Here is a 22,854-nt window from a genome sequence, read left to right on the forward strand (position 1 = left end):
TTATATTCCTAGACAGATAGATACTTGAAACCCTACATAAATTAGATGAACTTGGAAATATCTTCAGCGCATTCGAATTTAACACCTATTTGATCTCAATAAGATAACTTGTAGACAAAATAACAAAAATAATGAAAGCTTTTCTCATGCACGTCGGATTTCCGTAGGCAAAAACAAAATAGGACCAAGATGATGTAGATAAATAATTTCGAGTTATGAGTACAATAAATTATTTAAACAACTGCAAAAAACAATTCCGACATATTTAATAACTTTGTTTTTTATGTTTTTAACAATAATATCTTATTTGGCAAATTTAATATCACGAAGTGTTTTAATCAAACAAAACATGATTTCGTAAATGTATTTGAATTCGAAATTCGAAAACATTCCGCACCCGTTATTGGAATTTGGTTCTAATAGGCATATCCTTAATCATAGGTACTAAGAGACAGCAATCATTTCAATGATCAGAATATGTACGTGCTCTATTGTACCTATGTCGTAGTCAGAAGTTTTTTTACTTACTAGACTTTGTCACTTGATTATGGTACCAGTACTAGTCAGAAGTTTTCCTTGTGTTTGGTCATTTGAGTTTAAAACAGACGCGTAGATTTTGCATTCATAGTTTTCCATTGAAGAGATATAAAAAGGTGCTTAGGTTCAATTTTCCAAAATATAAAGTGGTTTCCATAAAGTAACTAATGAAATGTGCGGATTATTTACTGGTCATACAATGCTCGTGAAATACCTATGTAAGTACCAATGTAGTTAGATTTATTTTCAAATGTATATTTTTATGCTTTTTGAATATTTCTAAGTGCAGTACAAATCTTATAGGAATATTTCATATTTGCCACAACAAATTATATAGACAAATCATTTCAATACCTACGTGAAATTAATAATTATAATTTATAATCGGTAGGATTTCCTTGTAGTCCTTTAATACCTTATTACGTTACGGATATGATTCATAATAAGGTTTATTTACACCAAGAAATATTGGAAAAGGAAATATTAATAGGGATACAATAATAGGTTTTTATCGTGTAAATTAGAGCTTTATAATTGATATAACTTTAAAAATATTTATTTACGAAAATAAACAATTGCTTTCAATAGTGGTATGGAATAATTAAAAAAAATATAAAAGCAATGACCATATTAGACAAAAGCTCAATAAAATTAGACGCATAAATTATTCAGCAACTCAATATTGACAGATGCTAGTCAGGTGTAGGAATTAAAAAAAAATAAGTCGTAATCAAATACAAATGCACATTTATCTGATGCGGGTTAATACAGATAATACCTGCATTGCTATTAGCGCCATCTATTAGACGGTATGGTAAACTTACGTTTACATAAAAATAATAAATATAATTTGTGTTGTCAAATACCTACAAGATTTTATAAAATAATCACAGATAAATTATTGTGTTTTTTATATATATTGTATACAATAAAAAAGGTTGATAAGACAAAGTAGTAAGTAAGTACGTAGGTAGGTAACTACGCTTCATAAAGATTACATGCGGAATACTCGTTAAAACACGTTTAAAAGATTATTTAATTTTCAAGGGTGATTATGAAAATTCATATTAAACCTGTGGAAATGTTTGGAAACGTAAAATAACACGAATATTAATGCACTAAAATATATACGCGGAAGTTGATTTAATCATTTTTAAATTCTCCTTAAGGTCTCTAGATTGAGCAAGTTTTTATCACAACTATACGATAGGTATACTTTACATACTTATTACACCAATTGTTATAAAAAAGCAATTTCACAAAGAAATATTTTAACTTAACGCTTTTAAAACGATAATTTAGATACAGCGCGGCGCCTACATCGAAATATAAAAAAGGTAATGATAAACAAATTTGTCGAAAACACGTCCTTTTTACATTAAAACATAAACAAATAATGTCTCAACCTTTTTTAAGTTAAACAAATAATATATTTTATGTGTTAAAGGATGTCCAACATATTAATGTCGATTGTTTTTTACGAATGTGGTTTATTAATCCTTTAACGATAATTTTGATTGCAAAAAGGTTGCACATTAAGTAACTAATAAATAACTATATGGAAAGATTTGAATATTAAAAACAATTGACTATTGATATTCCGCAACAGAAGAATGGAACTTAGTAGTTTTTAAAAAACATATTAAGAAGCAAATTGAATAAGCAATGTTTGTTATCTAATAAAAAATTGCCAAGCCGTCTATTTTTATTATATAAATAAATAGAGAAGTTCTAAAGTCTTTTTATGAAATACAAATAATCTGCAAAGTTTTTCACATTACTATTCATGTAAGTATGAATATTATAAAAATATTCGTCGGCCATCTTGAAAACTTTTCCCGCCCGATTTTAGTGAAGCGATTGATCACAACATATCGATATCGATCGCAAACAGTTATTATCGATAATTGATTTAGGTGCGTGGGTGCGAATAGCACTACAATGGCGCCACCGACGATGTTATGGTAATGCGCTCCCTTAGAGGCATAATGCTTAATTATGAATAGAAAGCACGTTGACAACGATTGTTTTGTGTTTTTGTATGGATATCTAGTTTAACTTGTCATGTTTTCGAATACAATACATAACAATAAGTTTGATATAGTATGTATATTTATCGAGTGCTTGGGTCTTCGATAAAACTTGGTAAGAGACTAACAAAATCTTTATTTGGGAAACTATTTGGATTGTCCGGTGTGGAAAGGATAAAACATTTAATTTGAATTTCTTTCTCATATTATACTTAAATAGTAGTTTAAAACTGTCAATATATCCCAATTTGAAGTTTTACTCATAAAATTATCTACCTATCATAAAATCTAATAATGTTTGTTGTTTTACTCATATATTACTCGGAATTATATAGGTAGTCACTGTTGTGTTCCGGTTTGAAGGACATTGTAGCCAATGTAACTGCTGGACATAATGAGACTTAACATCTCATGTCTCAGGATGGCGAGCGCAAATACCAAACAATAGTTTGTAATTCAAGGTGTTGGATGGTGTTTCTACTGTTTATGGAAGGTCGTATCGTTTACAATCGGGCGAACGGCAAGCTCGTCTCATCATTCAAATAAAAAAAAACGTATATGTGAATAATAAGAAATACTAATTAATTAGAATTAATAATATGGAGCTATATTCATCATTTCCATTAACCTTTAAAATGCATTTATTATTAATGTATCACGTTTTCGAATCAATTTATCTTTATTCTGCAGCGTTATATAAACTTTATTTGTAAAAATCTTTTACTTTTAATATTTCCTCCATTTACTCATCACGTTTCATAAAAACTCTAAGTTATTGAAATCATTTAAATCGATAAAAGTCATGTCAAGTCTTATTGTCTTCAGAAATTTTATTTGTAATGTATTTTTTTTTATCTATACCATGTCTACCCGCCTCTATTGACAAACCTCATTCGTAATTATTTGTAAAGAATTTCGCCTACACCTATACTGAAAAACATAATGTTCTAACCTCCCACTACATTATTTAGGTGGGTGCCTAACTGTTGTTTAATTCACAACGTCGACGTGTGATCTGAAACCAAACAGACGAGACGATTAGCAATTTTAATGCGTTCAAAACATTGTGCTTAATACGCCCCTTGTAACTTTTATCGCATTTTACAATCTTTAGAATTGCCTATGAGTTTGTTGGAATCGTGTCTCTGTTTGCTATTGACTACGGAATTATTTTACGATGACAATACTTATTTGTTTTTATAGCAAAACATGTAAAAAATAAAGTATGGTATTATATTGTAATTAATGTAGGTAATTCAGACTATATTTACATCAAAAATATATAAATTGTACCGATTTAATGATAAATAATGTTTATTACATTATACAAAAAGCCGCAAACGTGAACAAACGCTGCGAACAACTAGCGCCATCTGTGAGTAGGTAGGGGAACTAAAGCTTATCGCTATGAGAAAACCCGCGCGATTCATCAACCGCTCCACATAGATAAGCCTCGGTGACGGAACGTTGAGATGTATTGATAAATTAAGCTTCTATACTATCTTACTACTTATAAACATAATACTTATACCTCCACTATTCATTTAATAGTGATAATTATTTTTTAAAGTTTAACCAGGTGGGATTTTCGTCTGCATTTTAGCTGCATTGTCTATTTTTGCCGAAATATAATGTCTTGTTTGATCCAATTTAAAAGACATTGTAGCGAGTATATTTGATAGGTACATGAGACTGCATTTTTATCATAACATGACGAAACCAGTGCAGTGTTATGAAATTTTAAGTTATCAGTTATATGCCCACTATTTATTACTTACCAATAACCGGTTGATTTCCACGTTATGTTGTTGTTTAAAAAACTTTGTTTTTTCCTTTTTAAATTTCTGGCGTGCATCAATTGTTATTTGTTTCTGTCCCACTAATTATTCTATTGAAATAGAAGTCTACTTATAGTGGATTTTCACATAGTTAATAACTCTAATTAATCATAAATACAGTTTTATATAAATTTATAATAAAACTTAAAGGAAATATAGCGTCTGTTGTCAATTTGATGTAAAATCTCTTTGATGTTTTCTATTTTTTCCGGATATTAAATTTACACATGAGAAATAATTTTAACAAGCAAAGAGATTTCTGCGAACACATTAACACTAATAAGTCATAACGTATAGAATTCCTTTGAATTTTTGAGTATTGATTTGGAACATTACTGACTAATGTAAAAGATAACCCACATTGCAAATCATGTTGATTCATTTTATAATATAAACATCGTATGTTAACTTTCATAGATTAGCGTTTTATTTTTGCCTTTGTAGTAGTGCAGATTAGCTTAACAATTTTGAGATCTAATGTACCTAGTCATTGCAAAATTTTAGTTTATAATTACAGTCAGCCACAAAAGTAGCTAAACTAATGCCATTTTTCAAATCGACTTTAACCTTTTCCGTTTTGTCTACATTAATGTAAACTACAAAGATTTGAGATAAAAATAAAATAATATTTAGATTGAAGTAAATTTGTAGAAGCGTTGTAAGTTTTTGAACTGTTTAAGTACCTTTGTGGTTGACTGTACATCTAATTAGTAGCTACTTTCAGAATATTATTTAAAACATATGATTTATATATCATTTCGGCACATGAAAGCTTTCATACATGAATGACATTAAACAAATATTAATTCAATCACGAGAACCACTTCGGTAGCCCACCTAAATCACATTAGACACCAAACAGAATACAGTAACTGGAATAAATCTGCAATGGAATAAAAAAAACAATCCATATCAAGTCAGCGACCCGCGGGACGATGCCGTTTCACCTAAATACATACCATTGCGCGACAATGGCGCCTTAACATACAACCCATTTCAGATATTGAAAGGCTTGTTATAGAATGCATTGGACATTTGTATAACTGTTCCACACCTTTACCTAGATTATGTACTGGTCTTAAAAGAGTGTAAATTAATTAGACGGGTGAAAGGTTAAATCACCTAAGCGACATGTTTTACCGACACTAGGTTACAAACAAAGCAAAATCGATTAAAAAAAAATTAAATCAGCATTTTTTTCTATGTTTTATTAACCAAGATTTTTTTTTTAATACTATTTTTTTTTTTTAAGTGTCGCTTAAGTCAATTAGCTTTTCAAACGTCGATATAAATTAACTTAAAATTAGTGTTATGTTCCCGGTTCGGGAACATTCGATAAGCTATTGAGGCCGATGTAATACTTACTAGGTCAGTTTTCATGTCTTTATAGATTTTAATACGATTTATTAACAATTGAGTTTATTTAATATATCAATAAATAGCCTTCTTTATGTAGATTCTTTATGCAGAATCTAATAAATCTTTAGAACGATTTGCAGACCTCATTTATGCATATTAGTTATGTTGTCGGGTTTCCTTTTGGAAATTTTCACGTTTCACCACTGGTGGGTAAAGATGATTAACTATACCATATTAAAATCTAATAGTATAATCCAATTTGTAATTTTTATGATAAAGGCAAAAGGTCTCCATACACGTTTCTATTTTCACCAGACAACCTGTCAACTCTTGCAGGCTTCCAGCGTCAAAAAGAGTTTTTCTTGTCTTATTAGATTTATTACAAAATTTTCTACCTATGAAGAGTAGACGCAGTTTTACTATTTTTAAAGAAAAATGCTTTGTAATCAATTTATCATCTGCATCACATCACTACGCAAGTTTGCGATCTATGATCCGTGTCACACACAAAGGTTCTAATTTGGGGTCAAACATAATTGTCTGTTGTTCATTTATCCGTTGTTAAACTGACGGAAAGGTCATTCGACATCAAATGACGCAAATAACGTAACGGTTTCCATTATAACTGTTCCCCAAAATCATAAATTAGTCATTGATTCGATAACATTTGTGACTTAGGAATAAAATAATAATCTAATCAAATTCGTCCGACCTACCTTCGAAATAAGAGCTATGCCTCATATCGTTTTTGTCATCGATTTTTAGGCCGCCCGTTGTTATGCAGTCTACGGGTGCAAATTCGAAAACAGGTCCGAAAATCCATCGGAGCTAAAAAAAACAAAGCGACACCGTTAGAGATTTGCACGCGCCGTCCATTCAAGAATGACCCGAATCATTCACCTATATTCAATGATTCCGCGTCCGTTATATCATTTTTCAAAATAGTGTTGCTCCATAAATTTCCGCTCCACATCAGTTCGGGTTTAAATCGAATGTCAACAAACACGGCGGCGGCAAACAAATCGATTTCCGAATTTTCAACGCTGCGTCCGACAATGCGGAGTCGGTACGTGCCTTTCTCGCCGGTAAAATATTATTTTTATGATAAATTAATAAATACAAAAACAACGTAATGGGAAACGTCGTCGACCGTTACCATTCTAGAATGGTATCGCATAAAAATTCCTATGGCGGTGGCGGTGACCAAATGTTCCGACTTGTTTATTGTTGTACAAACTGGCGGCTGTGTGCTCAACAGATTACAACGTCCACTTTCTAGTTCCATTTTCCCGTTTAGCGCAATTTATCAGTGTTGAGTGACATCAATAAGTTTTTCGTAGATTTCGTACGTGCTTTATATGGGTATGATAATTTGTTTCCGGTGTCGGCGCGTGCGCAAGCCACGACAAACTATTACATTCATAGTGCTGGCACGATTTGCATTTGAAATATTCGGCTCGCGCTTCCAACACGCACAATGCCTTCGGGAGAGTCGATGAGTACTATAAAGGATTTACCATATGTCATATCAAATTTCGTGGTACATTTTTCAGCGGCGCGGCGCGCCTCTTTGGTTTGATAATAGGGCTCATTTTGTTGCGCACGTGCGTGTATAATAGAGTGAGTTTGAGTCTGTATGTAAAGTCGTTTGGCTTATCTAACTCATGTTACATGCCCATAAATAATGCATATACTTAACACGTATCTAAAACGAGCATGTGCTTAACGAAAAACTGTTATTTATTAAACGTATCACTCGCTTTTATGTGCGTTTGAATGGAATATTTAAATATGTAATAAATAATGATCACTTCGAACGTATGCAATCCCGTCCGCATACATTTAATGCAGTACCTTTAATTTAAATATTTCGAAATTAATTCTCCAGAATGTTTTATAAGGTCTCGAGCGCTCGTGCAAACGATTTCCTGGAAATCTTATGTGGAAAGTATAAAAATATCAATATGAAATTTGGAAGGGTCTCCAAGCATCAATTTGAGCGCAGGTGAAATTCGCTAATTACATCGCAAAATTAATTTCGGCGGGCATATCCATCGGTGTGGCGTAAACGTGGCGCGCTGGGTGCTTTTGTTTTATTGAATAATTGCCCAGAGGTGTTTCGGACGAGACCGACTGGTTCCTCAAGGCCAGCCGACGAACTTGCCTCGTACCATTGTCCTTATTCCGTACTACGACCGACTGAGAGAAACTCGTTCGCACTTCGCGTCTTGGAAAAATGGCCCGAAAACTTTTTCAAAAACTCCTTTTAGTGAGTTTGATAGTTGCGAATGATTCATGATATGTAATCATTAATTATACCGCTGTTGTAATACATTTCTAGGTATCAATTAATATATCGAGTTTAGCTGTATAATTAAATATCAAGTATTACGCATCGCATGCATCATCGGTTTAAAGAAACGTAATGATTAGATCTTCCTACACTGCGAAGTAAACTAAACTTTACGTAGCTACAATAGTTTTTATGTCGACCGCGTGCCTGAATAAGTCGCTGTTAACACCCAATAAACACGATGAATTTACTTACATAAATAGAATTTGTACACAACGTTCATGATTCTGTGGTTTAATATATATTAATGACTGGATATTGTCTTAGATAACATCATAATCCGTTGTATATTGCTCATTTATCTATATCTACTGATATGTAATATAAACATATAATGCAATTTCCAATGCGGTCGTTGGGCTATTCCTAATTTAAAATTTTGTATTTTTTTTTGTTTGATCGATATAGAGATAAAGCCGTTATATTTTTAAGGAAAGTTGTAGGCGATATTTTACGTTATTCATTCATAAAACACCTACATTATGGACGGATTTTCAATGAAATTGTGTTTAATATAGTGTTAAAATAATTTGATTTACATTTTTGCACATATTAAGCATAACTTCTTTGAGACATATTTTCCATATTGAGGGAGATGACGCTTAGATGGCATTTATGAAAAATTACATGTCATAGACAATTCGGCCCACTCTACCAAAAATGTTTAGGATTTCCACAAGCTGTCACATATTTATTTCAAAGCAGATAGTAAAGTTATAGCAAAACATAGTCGTCATTTTTTTATATAAAAATACTTAATTACTTTTTTAATCAATAATTATAAATTAAAATATTATGAAACTAAACGTGCCGTCATCGAATTCCCCGTCATATCTATGGCCAGCTAGATTAACTATATTGTCGACCCACTCCAGTTCAGTAATAAACCTTGTTATCTTCCAATAATTAGCGATAGCACCCCAAAACGTTATCTACAATGTTTGCTATTAAATAATCGATAGGCACTTGAGCGATAAACGGTCATTGGCTACAAGACAACACTTCCGTTGTTCAGACGTTAACGCGCAATGTTAGACGAATACATAATCCTAAAATAAGTCAAGTAAAACTCATAGCTAATTGAAAATGTTTAACGCTACACGGCAGATTTATTTTCTAACAAACATTAAAACCGCTAAATCTGTCGCATTGCAGTCGCGCGACTTTTTTCGGCTAATTTGAAAATGCCCTTATTTTCACTTAGTTGGCGCTTAACATCAGCGAACTATGTCCACGCGTAGCAACTGTAGCATATTGATTTCCTCTCATCAGGACAATGTCGAGATTTATACGGACACATCGTGGGTTTATAAGTGACATTAAAATCACAGCATCTATTATGCAACGTTTACGCGGGCGTGACGTCAAGAGGCAATATACCTATTCTATTTGTGTGATGTAATTGTCGTTTGTAAATAAATGTTGAAAATTTAAAAATGGAATATATAGTCTGTTTAATTTTCGAACACAAAAATGAATGAAGTTACTTTTTTTTATTGGTATTATTTTATAAAGCTAAAGAATTTGTTTGATCGTGCTTATATCTGGAAATAATGTTTCGATTTTAACAATGATTTCACTAATAATAGCAACATAAATAATTTTTTGATTCTAAGATTCATTTCACTAATAAAAGCAACATTATTCATGGTTTCTAGAGAACCTTGTATCTTGGAAACAACATTAAATGCGGGAGGCACCGCGAGCAAAACTAGTTATGTAGTGAAAATGTTTAAATTAAGCAATACAACAATTTGATTACTGAACTTGTACATTTACTAAAACAAGCTAGCTCTTAATAAATGGAATTTCAGTTTATGACAGCGTCCCACGCGTTTTGCACCGAGACCTAACTGTGACGGAAGGAGAAATTTACATTCTAGCGAGAAATATTTGCATGATTTACAAGATTTGGCGTCAAGTAGAGTATGGACATTCTTTCACAGGTATTATATAAGGTTATATATTTGGACTTGCATTGAAAATACTAAATTACATTACGGAAATCATGAATTTATTAAGTAAAAACTTAGGATTATCCCGACCTAAATTTAAACCTTATACCTCACACAATAAAAGCCAAAGGACACGTATACAATAACCTAGAATGGTCACATGCTAAATAGGTATGACTATATTGTTTGCTATTAAGAAATCTCGTTACTTAGTGAAACGTATGACGGAATCGTCTTGCGGCAATAAATGCTTGAATTAGACGCTTTACGTACGTTTTAATAACTGTAATTTGTCACGTCTGTGCAATCATGGGCATCGACAATAACAGTTTTGCATTCTTCCAAAAACAAACGATTTAAAAAAAGAATTTGAAATTAAAAAGTATCCGTTCCATGTTTGAAAAATAAATCATAATTGATAACTCAGTCTATTTTTAGGTAAAATAAAGTTTAACTATACTCATAATAGATGGCGCTTATACTTAATTAATATAAATAGATACTTTATATAAACCTTCATGTAAACATTTTACGTAAAACATAATCCATTTTAAAATTCCATAGTATTAATTAGTATCTAGTCACTGATATTTTAATCTACATTATCACGATAATTAATCATAATAAGATTATGAGTAAGCATAATTTCCGTAGCATTAAAAATAATTCTAAGTCTTATTTAGACAATGGGAATAGCGATATAGACATTATACTGAAGATAAAAAAGTGAGTGTCAAAACAAAATGATTGTGACATATTTAACAAAAGTATAGTCGTCTTACGTTTACAATACCTACATGTGCTTGTCTTCCCTTGTCTCAAAACTGCATCGGCAACATGGCGCCTTAAAGTAGCGAATTCCAAAAACTTTATAATGAAATGCATGCTTGGTTTAAAACTCGCTAGCTGCGCTTCAAACCAGTATTGAAATGTGCCAATTGACATTTTGATAACATATTGAAGAAAAGTTGTCTAGATAGAAGTAGCCTTATCAACATTACTTGCATAGAATTGTTTCACATTAGTTTCTTTTCGTTTACATAAATGTCGATACTGATGAACTTTTACGCTCAAAATGTACTGTCAACACTGACTGACTACTTCAGTTAATTGCAGTGACGATGACTGTCACAGTGACTTTTCATACACGATTATTGTTTTTCAAAGTGTTCTATCAAACTGACATGGTAACAAATACATCGTATAGTGGTATCTAAAGGGTAAGGTTCTGCTGGTGGTTGGATATACTTTATACCCGCCCAGATAACTACCACCGTACACAAGGTGTTAAAGCCCGCCATATGTAAGTGTCGCGTTACGGGATCAGTCTGTATATCTAACAGGCCGGCATAATTGTGTCAACTTCGAGGGGTAATCTCGTCAGTCGACGTTCTTCCGAACCCTCCACTTACCATCAGGAGCTACTTTACCGCACACATAAAAAAAAATTAAATCAGTTTGCCGTCCCATGGTTTTCACATAAATTCTTGAATGCCTACCTATGTGCATCCAGCTTAATTTCGCGTCTCGATTGCGTATGAATCATTTCATTATGCATGCGCAGTGTCACTTTAATTAAGTTTTGTGTTTGCTGCAATTGTGGTGGACGTTTGTAAGGCTTGTTATAAATGGTCCCTTTTATTGTTGTGTACAGAAATAACTATGATGCAGCACATAACACGATCTTAACGTGTAAGGGCCGAGGTACATTGAAAACCTATTGATGTCGTTACTGATAAATTGGTTAAGTATCCACTTTAATTAATCATTTCGTGAATTTATATTAAATTTAAAAAGTTACGGTTTAATCAATTTATAGTTTACGTTGAATTTTTACGATTGTAATCGAAGTCAATCATACAGGCGTGTATTGTATTGGTATTTATTTATAAGTAGTTGACCCGACAGACGTTGTCCCGTCTTAACTATGAATTTGCAGCGCGCATTCTGTCAATCGCTAACAGTTATTTCAAACAATTGAAAGTTATATAAAATTATTATTTTCATTAAGTTTTCTTAAATTTTCTAATTTTCCGCGCAATTTTTTGATTTTTTCTTTCATGAAAACCTTCTCCTGGCAATAACAAACACAACAACAACAAAAAAATAGTGAAATCGGTCCAGCCGTTCATGCGTGACGGCGTGACCTAGGGAAATAGGGATTTATTTTTATATATACATTCTATTATGTTCATTTGAACATATTTGATAACATTACATAATACAAGAGAAACTTTTTATTACAAAACAAAACCAACTGAGTCTATCCTTGGCAATGCTGCAAAATTGCAATCGCACAAAACTCTTATCATCAAAATTGCATTATGCAAATAAAACTTCTACTCGTAAAACCCACATGATATTGCGCAACAATACGCGCTAGCTTCATACAAAAATTACAATCTGTAATTTCTAGAACAATAAATGTAATCAGCATTAATTTGTTGTGTGATGCCATAAATCGAACGAAAATTTTCGTTCTTATTGATAATTAAAATTGCCGACAATTAACATCGACAAACGTACGAAGCCACCTGAAATATATACAATAGCATCATCATAAAGGGTCTTGATTAAATAGTCGTGTTGTTCGTAATACTGTAATTACGAGTAATTGTAAATCACCATAGATTAGCGTGCGCGCGGTATTTTTTGTAGACGATCTTTATCTTTGTTTATGATTTAATTACACATTAATATTAGGCCTCGTTACGTGTCGTGAATGGTGTAAAATAAAAGCCCGTTGTATTAAAGGAGTGGCCGTCTGGTTTTAATATCGAAAATAGAGATGATTCTTACTTGTCTACTGAATCTGTATAATCCATCTTTAATCTGAAAGTTGCTTTATTTCACGACTGATACGGTATATTTTATATTAAAAAGGACTAATCCGAGTGCGTCATAGTTATTACGTTTTTTTAGTAATTCTATGATAAAAAGCCTTACATGGACATGTAAATGATAAAATCATGCACTTAAAATTCATTCCTTATGAGATACTCGTTTGTGTCCCTTTAGAATTCTAGCTAGTAAATTGACAATTTGTTTGAGCTTTAATTCAAGTTTTTACAGTGGCTTGCTTAGGGTTAGTGTACACGAATCTTATCTATATCTTAATTATGCAAAATTATTCACTGCAAAATCAAAAAAGTATATAATAAAGGCATAAAAAAGCATATGCACATGTCCCTCGGGTTCATGCGAGCGCAGCATCCTCACGAAATTACCCTCCCGGCCTCCATTGTTCAGGGTTGCCAAAAGCAATAAAAATTTGCTTAAAACAATAGCACCCCCGGGCGTCGACTGCCGCTAAAGATATCCAAGATAATTATTTTAGAAAATATTCCCGCCTTAAAACGCACCTTTTTTGTTGGAAACAGGTGTGGTTACTTATTTAATGGGCTATATAAAAGTGAGGCAGATTTTTTAGCAAGATCTACTTAAGTCGCTTGGGGTGTTTTTTTATTTGAAACTGCATTTCTTAATATAGTAATTATCCCCATATAAAGTCAATCTGAGTTAAGTGTTGGAAAAGCTATTGATTTCCGCTCGCAGCAATTACAACCTTATCTCTTTGAACTTCTTTCATTTACTTGTTTGAAATATCCATATATTTTAGTCTTTTCAACTGAATCGAACACTTCTTGCAGACATATTAGTATGATTATTGGTAGAGACGCGACATTTAGTCTATTGAATAAATGGATTGGCATATACATATCATATATGATTGGTATAAATAACAGATATGATATAACTATATGAGTGATACGTTACTCGTGTACTCTTCGCTTAAAACGTTTTTGTCTAACTTTACAACTCTTAAAATGTTCAAAATCATAATAGTTTGAAAAAGTCACAGCGCATCACGGAAATTATGAAAAATTACATGTAATAAATATATTTATACCGTTCAGGTATTTAACCGACCCACGAAGCGCATGTTAATCGTATTTTAATAACATTTTCGAAGGCGGAGGTAAGTAATTATTGTCGTGCCGTCAACACTGGCCGACACAATTAAATAACATTATTTGGAAGCGACAATCATGTTTTGATTATGGTAGGCTGAATGTGGATATGACTGTTGCCTGGAATATTTATTTTTAAAAATAACATAAAATTGTGACAAATGTCAACAGCCAGTATCTCTAAATTAATTTTAGCTAATGAGTTGAATTTAAAATTCGAATAGAAGTTCTCACACGCGTGACGTCACATGTAGTGAAAAGATCAAACGGTGTCTTCATATTTTCTGTCACTCGGCAAAAACATGAAAGTCACACAGAGATAATATGTTCATAATTGACGAATGTCAGCTAAACGTCACCGATCACACCACTGATCTAAGGTATTAACGTCACTATCTTAATTATACCGTATTTATCGTATCCTAATTGGCGTAATATTGTTTTATTGTTCATTATTAATTACAAACGCCCGATAGATAAATTCATATGGTTTATTGTTTTGCCCTTCTGTTTTATCTTTATTTAACATAATTAGGTGTATTACGGTGATCAGAGTGGACTTGGGACTTAATGGAAATTTGTTATAGATCAATTATTACAACGGAAATAAAGCATAAGTATTAAGTTATATATAAACATCATGCTCGTGCCTCGGTCAAAAACTTAAAATACGCAAATAATAAAAATATAGTTACAAAACCTTTTTAGTATCAAACTTCATGAGACATTTAAAATAAAAATGGAACGTCGATGTCAGTTTAATTGTCGTATCCACGTAATGCCACGCGGCCGCCACAATTAGATACGTAACAACTAATACCCGTCCGTACGTTGTTTTTGACCACATTAAGGCGTCATTTAAATGATGAAAAAAACGTATAATTTCATGCCTCACGGAAAACTTGGCTCTTAGATCATATCATGTAAACTACACTTTATATTTAACCGTGCCTATTGTCAGATGACATTTAATTTTGAAGTATTCTCTCATAGTTAGAGCTTTTGTAAACGAAAAATAGCTTCGAATTAAGTGGACCTCACACTATGACTGCCTTCATAACGTGTCTTGAGACTAACATGTAACACAAAGGAAATTCGTCTCTATGTATTATCATATAAGATAGAGTTTGTAACGATATCGATACCGGGCCGTTAATTGATGTGAAATGCCATCAAGAGATTAATTAGTGCTGTCCCGAGACACTTTACGTACTATTAATTTAGAGGCGAATTATTCAATCGCATTGAATTTGTAAACTCGTTCTGCACAAACATATTTGACATGAGCCCACAATCAATGCATATTTATTGCCATTTTCGTGTTAATAGTGGTATCAATAGGCGGCTGACCATAACATTATTGTGATAGTCAGATTTATGGTATCTAATAGAAATAAGTACTGAGTTTTAACGAACACTACTGAGTTTGATAGCTATTAATCAATTTTAATGGCGGTTAGTTTAACTCACTAAACAGTTGGCACTTGAAACTTTCTTCCATAGCGTAAGGTAACGCTTCACATGCATAGATAGTACGGGCGGAAGGCGCGGGTAAGTATTGAAAATATTTATAAATATTCATATTTTATCGACATATTTTATCGATACTTATTAAAGATCGGCTACCACTCGCATCGCGAGGTGAGAACGATGGCGCCCCCTGCTGCGCGCATTCAGCCCCAGACGGGAACAAACCGAACGGAATTCAAAATGAAGTTATGGCTTCACGTACCTTTTTTCTCTCGTTTTGCCTTATTATTTTATTTTAAAAGCGTTCCCGGTCAAGTTATACCCGTTCGGTCCGTACATTTTATGCGTGCGGGTAGCTAATTTGTTAATACTGATTCTAACGCTGCGTAATATATCGCTCGTAAATATTTTCAGTCGATTACAGTAGCTTTGTCGTGTGAATTTTACAACGGCAAACACGGTGTCGGATACCTCACGCCATTAGCTCGCGAGTTGGACAAATATCGAGTGTCAGTGTTTGCAGTGGCCGAGTCACCGAGTCGGCGGGCAAACATCGACATGGTAGTTTGCGTTACGCATCACTAGTGCTTGTTTGAGGAGCGCGCGTTGTCCGGGCGCGAGCGCGTGGAGGGAAGCCCACTCGAGCACCGCGCCACTGTGCGACCATAAATAAATAGGCCTGTTTACCTTTTTGCCTTAACAAAATATTGTCAGTACTTCATTTGGCAGCGGCCGCGACGGCGCTCGTTTCTGCACGCGTTTAGTTATGCCCATTAATAGCGTCACCTCGTCATTTACATTTATTCATGATTTTATTGTCAGTTATTAACATAAATAACGCTCAGCGTCCAACGTTTTCGACAATTAAACTATTGTTGTTATATTTAACATAAATTCCTAATACGTTACCCATTAGACTGAACTATCTTGTTATGTTTTATGCATGAGACGCCCATATTGTTTCCAAAATAAAATCTGTCGTATATTTCATGCAATAATTCAGATTAAAATTGTATTAAGCATTATGTCATCCGTTTAATATATAATATTCAAATGGGAGTCGTGTCCAAGTTTAATGTGTTTAATCAATCATAAGTTACGATTAATTACTTAGATAGGCGCGTCTGTCCGTCCGTGCGATTGTTCGTTTGTGTAAGTAAAGATACGTAACGAGCGCCATTGTCCACCGACGTGTAATCAAAAGTTCAAGGCTCTATTATGAGATGTATATTAATTAGTTGTGTGGAAATAAACCGGCATCTTAATCCGTACAAAATTACCATTGTGGAGATAACAATAACGTGACTTGAAATTAAGTGGGATATTATTGAAATTAGCGTGGTCCGCTTGACGACTTCGCCAACCTTTGGCACTAAGGAAAATGTTTACCGTCTTCTACACGGACAATTGCACGAATGACATCATTAATCTCCGACGAAAACATTTAAATCTATCAACGTTAATTTATTAATTAAAATCAGTGATGGCATACACTACGAAACTATTCCGTCTTAACCAATCATAATTAAGTCCGTCCGGCCGATTATTATGACTGGTGAGATGTGAATGATATACCGTCCATAATGTCTAAAATTAATTAAATGTTGTCGATTGAAAACTGTTACCGCATCGTTTATGAGCCGAATGTGCCAAGTAACGGTGAGAGATGGACCTTCCTACCGGTTTTACACGACCCACTTGGTAGTCATTATCGCTACTCAGTTCTCATTTGTCGACGCGTGTACGCTTTCTTTCATAGAAATTGACCGGTGGGTTGTCGCTCGTTGTTTTTTTTTATACAGTCGACTCGGAAAACAGCAAAAAGGATACTAGATTCCTTCGACTTATCGACTGCTGAAGGAAAGTGAGAGGGAAGTGTGGGAGAAGGATAAGGAACCATCTTAGGATGGGAAAGAGAAGGGAAATGTTCGCCAGTCCCTCGGGGGCCTTATTCTCTATCCCACACGTTATTTTAAGTGTGTAACAAGCACGTAACACAACGCATCATGTTTTGGACTATAGAAATTGGCTTATAGAATACCATTCCACGCGCATTTCACGAAGATAACATGACACGGCCGCGTTACGCGTTTACACTGTCATACAGAATAAGGTCCCAGGCCTCAATGTGTTCTACAACCATGAGGTTAACTGTGTGCCACGGGCCGCGACAAACGTCGCCGCATGCGTGCATTCAGTGTGGAGACTGAGAACTCATAGTTATTCAGTCATTAGACAGTATAATTAGTTATAGACTGGACGTATAGTGGGTACTCAAAACCATTTTGGGAACTAAAGTTATACATCAAACTTCTCATCAAACGCGTAAATTTAATATAGTTGAGTTCCCGTAATTTTCTAATTTTCTTTATATTTCCTTCACTAAGCTCTTTGTATAAAGTATTAGAAAACTTAAAAAATGAATGAAATTGGTGACGTCATTTTCAAGTTATGGCGTGACTAAGGGAATGGGGATTCATTCATATAAAAATAAAACTTATAAGTAACAAAGTAAACAAAGATCACATGTTAGGAATCTAAATATAAATCAAATATGGCGAACTTATATATTTTGGGCACAACATATTTATGTATTCACATATAACGCACGTATGTAACTTAAAATAGACAGATCTAAATATTATCAAGAAGGACATCGCCATACTATTTTAGACAAAAATCCCACACAAATGACTTAATTTGCACATAGATTACAATAATCGGATTAAATAAACATTTAGATTCATATAATTTAATTTATTTATATTAAAGAATTTTAAAGATATTTTGACTAATGATAACAATCAAGGGCCTTGTTCTACCACACGTTATTTTAAGTGCACGTAACGCATCGCGTCGCGTTTAAGACAGAAATTGGCATAAGGAATACCATTCCGCGCTAGTTTTACGAAGATAACGTAACGCGCCTGCGTTACGAGTTTACATTGTCACATAGTCCGAGGTTTCGTTTAAGTTTTGGAATTGGTTAAACTATATTATTATACCATTAAGGTTTATAATGCATCACAATTTATACCAAATTTACATATTACGTAAACTTAGAAATGACTAGTAATTATTACCTCACGAAACGCAAAAGACAATATCCTAACACCATTATTGAAAATGTTTGTTAGTAGAAGTAACCGCTCAACGGTCTGGGATGAAATTTGGCAAACATTTGACCATATCTTGGATTTACACGTAGATTATTCTACACTTGTAATTCTATAAAAGGCCGTTCAAGGTTCAATAAAATCTACTATACTATAAAACTACACGTAAATACATCCGTGCATGGAAAGTGTTGCCCATTCATATTCAAGTGATCCATTCATAAAATACATGTGGTCACCCACAAGGTTAGATGCTATCGATACAAATTCCCTCGTTGGTTTTCGGCTACCAGTTCTACGCTATTATCGAATAAATGTTTTTTTTTAATCGAAATCGTAATGGCAGTAAATCGGTTTGTATTTTTTTGACGCTGATTTATTTCCTATTGATAGAATTGATTTAAAACAGAATATAATATGCTAGAAATAGTGTAGGTACAAGTATGTCCAGACATTGCATAGGAAGTATTGTTTCCCTTCTACATTCATATTGCTTTCCTTAAAAGTGTACAATACGTTTTCTATAGTATTATGAATCTTTATAGGCAAGTGATCACTTCACATCATTTCTAGCCACTTTTCGTATTAAAAAAAACCTTGTTTATGGAACACTTTTTGTATCTGACTATTAAATTCACGTTATGTTATTACTGATAACATAATCTTCATCACACTCATTGGAAATACTGTGAACAGAAAACACATTATTGATATTCGTCTTATACTTTTTTTATTGCCATAAATTTTCTTACGTCTTAACACTTAATTACAGCGGAGGCAATTAGTTATAAAAAGTTTTATAGGTTGTTCTATTTTTGAATTACGTTCCATAATTGTATATACCATGTTATTTGATTTTGGAATTTGTAAAATAAATGCAGATTTGCATTTTTTATTTATTATATTTAAATAATTATGCGTTACGTTTTTCATTTAAAAATAAGCTCTATTTATTTATATTAAGTTGGATATTTACAATATTCATTAAGGTAATATGTTAACTACTACATAAACAACTGACATCACTCTAGTGATTTATGTGCCAATCGATTTTAAAAGTTCATACACAAAGCAGTCCAACCTACAATTGTGTCTGAACTCACTTCCTATTGAACACAAATGAGGAAAATTAAATTAGTTTTTATTGATATATTAAAACGACTACAAATTGGTCTAATACCATTGTTATTCATACTAGTTGGCCTTGATTCAGTAATTAAGAAATTAAAGTCGGTACATTTTACAGGCGAACGACGAAGTGCCAAAAATCGCGTCTTTTATGTAAATCCACTTGAAAACACGATTTACGTAATTGGTAAATGTTTGAGTTGTGACGTCATCGAATGGTTGAGTGTTCAATTAATAACTTGGAGTTAAAAAAATACTTAAGTACTTTATAAAGATTTATGTACGTCTAGTGTTTTTATAAGTGTTTTATTAATGATTTATAATTATGCCATTATAAAACATTAGCGTGACCATTGGTCGATATTGTTTATTTCTGAAACCTACTTAGTGGTATATCATATACTTCTATATTCAAATTTCAATCTCTGCTTATCTTCAATCAGAAGGCATCACCATTAATTCATTGCATCAGAATTAATCGCAACGTTAGCTAATCGTAAAGAAATGTCCAAACGTCTGCTAGCATAGCCAGCATCTCAGTATTTTTGGCCACGATCAATAAAGACTCGGTACATGTCGTTAACCTATTAAACAAAAAGGTGCGCGTTTGTAAGGCAGGCCATGCACGGCAATAAACCATATCCACGTGTGCCCGGAATAATTACTCGCCACTCGAACAGTTTGGACGGAGCTGAATCACTGGTGACGCAACTCACCGCCGACACCATAATCACGAACAAAAACTAATAATATTAGAAACACTCCGAGATAAAACACTTAATTTAGCCATTCTGATAATTGCCGCGGTGAATAAAATTGATTTAATTAAAACAATGAGGCCGCTGAGCGCGTTGCGTACGCGCAAACAGTAGCGCGTCGAGTTAGCGCGTCCGTCCGTTTATGTATTTAAATAAGTTCAAATTCGACCGACGGAAGTATCACGCGGCGATAAGTTATTTACGATCTTTATAAACACTTAAAATACCAAAAACCATTCCCATTCATAAGACGGACCGAAACGGACTCTTACCGACGCACGAGCGATACTCATAAAACCTGTTTAGATTTTGATAATTTTATTAACGATCGAATGCACGGAACGCCGAATGCGAGAGTCTCGACTCATATATTACGGCTTTAACACAAATTATACAAGTTTAAAGCCACAACATAGACCGCGCGTGGGTGTCTAATGTTAAAATGTGTCATCTGTAATTATACGACCCGGAGAATTTTAATGTGTTCGGAATATCGTCTTCTTTATTACAATAGAGGTTTTAGTGAACTGGATCTATCGGAATTATTGTCGTTGGTAGAGCGCTTGTCGGACTCGCCAGCGTCGCCGCGAGGAGATATCAAATCGTTTATTTTTTGGAAATACAATGCCGTATACCCGACATTATAGCGAGTTTGACAATAATTAGTGTGATGGCGATACGCACCAAGGAGTCACCGCTGCACACTGTAATTACCACTGTCTATTCACTTTACGTCGTTGCCCAGATTTCCACATCTTTTATTTCTATCCACATTCGTATCGTCGCGTTGTGGCGTAAATAATTTCCATTACTCGTCCCAGCGTTCATTAGGGGCACATTGTCTCATTCCAACACATTTTAATGCTACCTTCAAAATTTTATTACGACAATTCATTCCAATTGCCTTCTAACGATATGAATTATGTCTCGGTGAAATCTTTGAGTTAATGTTCCCTTTCGTCGTGTAAATAAACTGCAATCTCAATTAAGGCGCGTTTGCAGTCCTTGGACATAAAGACGTGCTAAAACCTATATCACAATCCATCGCACAACTAACACTTAGTGTCTGATTATGTAACAACAATCACCACAAGCGATCCGCTAATCATCTATCTATCCGAACGTTTACACTTCAAATACTTAGCACAAATAGAGAGATGTATGTTGTTTACTGCTGCGCGGCAAATCAATTGGGCAAACCGCTTTCGTGTACTAATAGAAAGAAAACGATCGGCCGTTTCGTCAGCGTGCTGATTAATTAAACCCCTTACGATCGCATGTACAATCTTCCATTTAAGTTTGTGCAGTAAAGTACGAACTTTAATTAGTACTTTTCCATTTGTCGGACACCTGGCAAAAGCTATTTGACTTGCCAGTTGAATGTCGCCCGCGCGCGTATCCACCGCAATTCAGACCCTAAGTGGCATTAAGCAAAGTACAAATTACCAAGCGCCACTTAACTGTCCAGGCTGTTATACGAAGAAGCGAAGTTTTCAGGCCAATCCCATTGGCCGAGCGAGTGTTAACTCTACAATCACGAGTCATACATTTTCAAATAGTTGTAGCCATAATTTGATAGTCTTTACGTCGTTGCTCACTTGTGAATTGCCTTTTATTATTTGTCTTTGAACACTCGTGCTAATTTATTTTTTTAGGTTTAACGGTTTCATCATGTTGTTTAAATATCACGAATGTAGTTAGTGATTCGTGCGTGTACTTATTAGGTTTCCAAATTTAAACGTATTACAATATGTTTACAATGTTCAAGGCTCGAGCGGAATGGCCGGCGTATATGTTATAATTTATAATAGGTATGTCAAAATGATAGAGTTGGGACCGTATTAAAGATGGCGTTGTTTTGTCGGAGACCGCGGTCCGGCCATTGAGTTGAGAACGCGTGTGTATCATCTATAGTACAAATGTAGGAGATCATCGTTCATATTTGACGTCTGAACGCACGGTCATAATGTCATCCATTTAGCGACCCCATGCACTATTATTGTCAACTCGTACGAACGAGTCATTAGTGTAAAATCAAATCAATCATGCGCCTCTTTGTATTTCAATTTTAACGTTCGCCCGTCCGACAATTATCGACTTTCTACAAATTGAAACGGAATTCTAGCGAGTCGGTGAACAGTTTTGCAAACAACTTCATGTATAATGGTTCACGTAGCTAATTTTTGGTCGGACCGTTTTCGGTGTCAACCTAATGTTGATAATTAAATTTTGAGAAAAAGGCGCGCCACTCAATAAGTGTTACACGAAACGACAACTTTTTGTCGCAACATTCGACAATTAGCATTAGAACGTGTTAATGATACAAATTTGCAATCTCG

At 33.8% G+C, this 22,854-nt stretch overlaps 1 protein-coding gene across 1 annotated transcript in view; it reads left to right on the forward strand.

Moving 5' to 3' along the window:
• The window catches only part of LOC115444434 (zinc finger homeobox protein 3), a 134,047-nt gene that overhangs the window by 760 nt on the left and 110,433 nt on the right, over window positions 1–22,854 (forward strand). The window lies entirely within an intron of this gene.

Source organism: Manduca sexta, chromosome 15 (genome assembly GCF_014839805.1).
Source record: "Manduca sexta isolate Smith_Timp_Sample1 chromosome 15, JHU_Msex_v1.0, whole genome shotgun sequence".
NCBI classification, from domain to species: domain Eukaryota; kingdom Metazoa; phylum Arthropoda; class Insecta; order Lepidoptera; family Sphingidae; genus Manduca; species Manduca sexta.